Source organism: Lipotes vexillifer, unplaced genomic scaffold (genome assembly GCF_000442215.2).
Source record: "Lipotes vexillifer unplaced genomic scaffold, Lipotes_vexillifer_v1.1 scaffold40, whole genome shotgun sequence".
In the NCBI taxonomy this organism is placed as follows: Eukaryota; Metazoa; Chordata; class Mammalia; order Artiodactyla; family Lipotidae; genus Lipotes; species Lipotes vexillifer.
The window spans coordinates 4555056-4561055 of NW_006771578.1; the positions used below are offsets into that span (position 1 = coordinate 4555056).

Genomic DNA, 6000 nt, shown 5'->3' on the forward strand with positions numbered 1-6000 from the left:
ATTACTTCTAAGGGGACCGCCGAGGGAACTGCTTCCAGTAACATTCTACATTCCCACTCAAGGCTCACTCAGGAGAGGAAGTCCCCACCCCATTTTACATATAGGAAGGTGCCCCGATCTCTTACTGACAATGTTTTCTGAGATGGTCAGTCAATACCAGTTTTACCTTTAGGCTTTTGTTTTTTATTATTTCGTCGATCCTCAATTTCATTATGAACACTCCACTTTCACTACATTCCCTCCTGGCCATTTCTCAAATGTAGTTGTGGAATAATGGACAAGACAGACAGCTTGTGGGCCAGGCTCTAACAAGAAGGCTGGTTCCCATTCCATCGCTGTTGCTCAGGCCAGTACTGCCTCTGGGACAAGGCTAGCTCTGCAGCCTTCAGGGCAGGAGAACAGGTTACATGGCATCCTCAAGTTTCATTTCTGCTCTGAATTGGCTGGGGTTGAAGGGATGGACTTCTGACATGCCTGCCTTGAGATTCTATCCCAAGAACAATGCCAATGTGGGAATATTAGCAGCGAATGAGCCCAGACTGGTTCTGGGGTGTTCTCTGGAGTGCCCGACTACAGCCATGATTCTAAGACCCATCAGACCAGACCATTTCTCTTTGAAGAGTCCAATTAAACTAAATATAAATGAGGGTAATTTTCTGTTGGAGATATTTGATCACACCTAAAGTAGTTCTCAAGGCTCAGAAATCCTGAACAAGAAGGAAGGAGGGGAAGGAGGAAAAGGCAAAGGAGGAGGGGGAAATGCAGACACAAGGGGAAGGTAAGAAAAAGTAAACCTCAGGGCAACATATTTTCATCGAACTAAATTCAGCTCAATTCAGCTCAATAGAACCAGAATTTTTTGAGGATGGAGTAAGTAAGTGCAAGGCACCATGCTGGGGCTGGAGACACATAAAAAATGACTTGTATACCTTAAGGGATAAAGACACCCGATCCTCAAGTCCTCATTACCTCCTGGAAGAGACAGTGAAGTTCACAAGGGCGGTACCATGCTCACTTAGTTTGCACCAGCTCAGACTGAGATGGGACTTAGCCACCTTTAAACAAAAACTAGAATTCATGCCACACTCATTTATCCCACCTCTTCATCTGACCTGTGTGTTCTGGTTGCAAAAACATTCATTCGTTTATTCATCCATTCACTCACCTCATATTTATTAGGGACTGTGCACCCAGCACTGGCAAAACAGTGATGAACAAAACCCTGGCTTATAAGCTGCTGGCAGTCACGTGTGGGAGGGAAATAAGGAATCAGATAATCACCTACCTTTATGAAGGATGGCGATGGTGATACACGCATTGAAGGAGGGCTTCTTGGTGCTAAGAGACTTCTGACCTGGGCAGGTCAGGCCGGGAGGTCTAAGCTAAGGATGTGATGGCTCAGCTGAGATCACAGGAAGAGAAACAGGGAGGCACCCAGGTCACAAGGGAGGGGACTGAGTTTCAGGCAGAGGGGGCAGCACACTGTAGTGCCCTTCAGAAGGAAGGGACATGGGACTGCAGAGACCAGTGTGGCCAGAGTAGAGGCAATGGGGTAGAGCCAGTTTCATGGGTGTGTGACCTGAGAGGCACATGGGGGCCATGTACTCAAGAGGGCCCTGAGCTTGGTTGAAATCTCTGCTGCCACCATGTTGAAATTCTTAATAATTTTATCTTTGAACCTGGGTTTTGTAAAGGAAGGCTGATGGGACAATGGAGCGTGTTCTGAGCAGTGGAGATTGGTGTAATAGGCATGCCTCCCCGTTCCTGCTCTCTCTTCATATCTAGTGTTCAGGATGCACCACAAGCACTGCATTATGGTGGACCCACGATGTGGGGATGGGGGAGCGGCACTCAGGGGGACTCAGAGACAGAACAAGGTAAGCATATGACAGCTACGAGTGAATAGTCCACTAAGCAGGGAGCTGACAGCCCCGAGAGGCTACCCCTGCTGTTTGAACCAAGATTGTTTTGAACACAGAAAAAAAGGCAAGCAACCGAAGAACAGTGTCCTATCCTTTCTTACTATGTTACTTCCCTGTAGTAGCCAATCACTCATGCTGAAAATGATGACAGAGAAGAAAAGGAGAGATAAAACAATCCATTATTCCTTTCTTTTCACACGGTCCTTACTATCAGCAAGTCAAATGTAGAGAATGTTGGCAGAATATGCGCATATCAAGAAGTGAAATGAAAACCATCGAGTACCATTTGTGTAGCCTTTACAATGCTCTGGTAAAGAATTAAATACATATGCATACCTGAGCTAGAACACGCAAATGCTGTAATTTTCAGAGATTCTGCACAGCAGTTAACTGCTCTTCTGTTTGCATTTGAAACAAATTGGCATTGCACAGTATAAAGATAAACTGTAAAATCTATGCTAATCGTTTAAAAGTTTTTCTTTACTTAGAATCACATCAAATAGCAAATTAAAAGCACAGCAAGTTGAGAGACTGTGGAAGGAATGTCCTGGGATAGAATTCTGAGGAGGAAGGATATTGAAAACTGCAGTTCCCAGTATCTGTGAATGACACATTGGGCTATCATGATCTTTTGTGAGGCCTGCCGCTAGAATTCGTTGTAACTAATAAAGCACTATAGTGGGAGGGTGATGTACTTAAAAGTAAAAGATCAGACCTAATGGTTTCTATATAAAAAATACTGTAACAGGGAAGAACAAAATCTGACTCCATGTTGGATCTGTTTCTTTTACTTTAACCTTTGCTCTCTGTTGCTATTTGTTACTATGATCACTAGAAGGATGTTGTCTATAGCTATTGGCATACATAATGGCCTCCCTCGGGGAACATTGCCCCTCTGCCTAAATGTTAAACTAAAGTGCTTTAGTTCAGCTCACAGGGAAACATTCTGACCCTGCCTACCTGTGAATGGCTGCAAGAAAGAAGAAATTAACACATCGCCTTCCCTAGGCTGGCCAAACCAGGAGATGTTTTGCAAGACTTATGGCCTTTTTACTTTACTTCCTCACCTCCTCCCCATCTCTGTTCTATAAAAGAAACTAGCATCCAGACCCTGATGGTGCTCTAGGACATTAGTTTGCCAACTTCTCAGACTCCCGGCTTTCTGAATAAAGTTGCTATTCCTTTCCTCAACACCTTGTCTCCTGATTTATTGGCCTGTCATGTGGTGAGCAGAGGGAGCCTGTACTCAGTAACAATATCACTTTTAAAATCTTGCTTTCCTAGAAAAACGGTACAAATGAACTGGTTTGCAGGGCAGAAACAGAGACACAGATGTAGAGAACAAACGTATGGACACCAACGGGGGAAAGTGGCGGTGGGAGGGGTGGTGGTGGGATGAATTGGGAGATTGGGATTGACATATATACACTAATATGTATAAAATGGATAACTAATAAGAACCTGCTGTATAAAAAAAAAATAAAATTCAAAAAAAAGTGTTAAAAAAAAATCTTGCTTTCCAACCTGCTTTCTGGGGTGGGAGACTTAGTGTGCCAGGACCTGTGTGTGGGAGTGCAATGCACAGATGCACACGCACTTGGGACCAGCAACAGGTTCTGTGGGGAAATGGCGCCAGCAGCATGGGGCTATCTCGCAGTGGCTCTGGCGGAAGGTGGCTGAACTCAGCTTCACCAAGAGCCCCCTGGAGGGGCCAGACCAGAAGAGGAGCCCCTGCAGTGTCTGGGGCTGGGTGGCGGGGTTTCCATGGCTCCAGCCCCTTATCACCTACCTCTATCTCACAATTACCTTTTCCTCTGCAGTAACATGCCTCCTGACACACCAGCAGAAATTGGTGTAGTTGTCTCCTAATTCCTCCCATAAGATTCTGGGGGAAATGAATGAATGAATGAAAGAAAGAAATTGATGAGTGAATGAATGAAATTGATTTTTAGAGTGTATTTTGTTCCTACTCTTGCATACCCTTGACCAACAGATTGGGTTGATTCTATTTTCCAGGTGAGGAAACTGAGTCTCAGAGAGATTACCTGGTTCACCCAAGGTCACTTTGATAGTAAGGAGTGGCTCAAGGACCGATGTCTAGACCCTTTGAATCTAACACCTGTGCCCTCTGTTCTTTCATGTGGGTGTGATGTTCCAGAAGAGGGGTTCTCAAAGTGTAATCTGTAGACCCCTTGGATCCCCAAGGCCTTTCTGCTATGTCCACAAAGTCAAAATCATCATCATATGAACACTAAGACATTATTTGACTTTGTCTCTGTGTTGATATTTGCATTGTTTGTATAAAACCAGTGGTGAATAAAAGTGCTTGTGCCTTAGTAGCACCTGACCTCATTCTATGTGACACACAGTCACTGTAAAAAGAACGAAAGAAAGAAGGCCAATTTCACTTAAGAATGACTTTAATGATGTGGTAAATATTACCCATTTTATTAAATCTCAATCCTTGAGTACATGTATTTTAATATTCTGTGCGACAAAATGGAAAGTACACATAAAACATCTTTGCAGAGCAAAGTACGCTGGTTTGTCTCTAGGAAAAGCATTCATGTGATTTAAGTTGAATGGGAGCTAAACTAGGAAGTTTTTGTAGGGGATGCTATTTTTACCTGAAAGAATGATTGACAGACAAACTATGTTTATTCAAACTTGAGTGTGTGGCAAACTTTCTTTTAAAGTAAGCCTGTCACTTCAAGGAAAAGAACTCATAGTAGTGGTTGCCAATGATAAATTTGAGACTTCAATTTTGGAAAATTTGTGCCTGCCATAGAGAGTGTGACAATTTACCAATGCTTTAATACTTTTCTGATGAAGTGAGTAGTGCTATTAATGACTGTTTGATAATGTATAATGAAATATGTCAACTTTAGAAAGACCTACTTAACCATAAATCACTAACTTCTAAATGACCAATGCATACTGTTACACAGAATGTATGGGTAAAAGATTCATTCAAAGTGCAAAATAAACCAATGGATTTTAATGCAGCAGTATATAGTAAGTTCACTGATGTGATTTCAGGTACTTTATTGTATTGTAGCTAAACTTTAAGAAACCATTGCTTATGGAGTTCTGGTACAGTATCAGAGAAGAATAGCTACAATTATCTGAAAAGATTAAAATACTCCTCCCTTTTCCAACTATATATCTGGGTGAGGCCATATTTTTTCTTCACATACTTTGACCTAAAAGGCATATCACAACAGATTGAAGGCAGAGAAGATATGAGGATATTCAAGACGGACACTGAAGAGATTGCAAAAATGTACACGATGCCACTCTTCACACTAATTTTGTTTTGGAAAATGTATTTTTGGGGTCAAATTACGTTATATATGTTAACCTGGAATGTGTTTATTATTGTAATTTTTAAATAAGTTAATAAATAAGCATTTGTAAGTTTCTTAGTTTTAGTTTCTAAAACAGTAAATATCAATAGATATAACCCACATAGATAAAAGCTTTTCAGAGTCATTAGCAATGTTTAAGAGCATAAAGGGGTCATGAAACCAAAAAGCTTATAATTTATCAACCATAGTTTCCACCCAGATCATGATTCCATATCCTATTCCTGATACTTGAAACATGATCCACCACCTCTCAGAAAAATCCCAATCTCAGAGGAACTCATTTTTCTCTGTATTGCACAGCTGGGGCATTTGCAGTGAGAGTAACCAGGCAGAGCTCAATGTCTACAGAGCTCCAGGGGTGGGGAACTTCATTTCCACATCCTCATCCAAGCATGAGTGGTAAACATCTGGCTCTGGAGCCAGAGAGGCTGGGCTCGAATACTACCTCTATTAACTACCTGTGTGACCTTGGGCAAGTCACTTATCTCTCCGTGCCTGCTTTCTCATCTGTGAAATGGGACAATGTTAGCAATAGTTACCTCATAGCGTTCTTGGTTGTTGGAAGGATTAAATGAGTTAATATATGCAAAGTGCTTAACAGTGACTGGCATGACGTATGTACCACCTAAGAGTTAGCTCTCCTCACTCTTATTATGTTGTAGAAAAAGCCACATACTTCTGTCTAACTCCCTGTCCATGTTTGAGATCGG

The 6000-nt window shown here is 42.0% G+C and overlaps 1 protein-coding gene across 1 annotated transcript in view; it reads right to left on the bottom strand.

Moving 5' to 3' along the window:
* Window positions 1-6000, bottom strand: part of CLSTN2 (calsyntenin 2) — a 655546-nt gene that overhangs the window by 154540 nt on the left and 495006 nt on the right. The gene's annotated exons all lie outside the window — the stretch shown is intronic.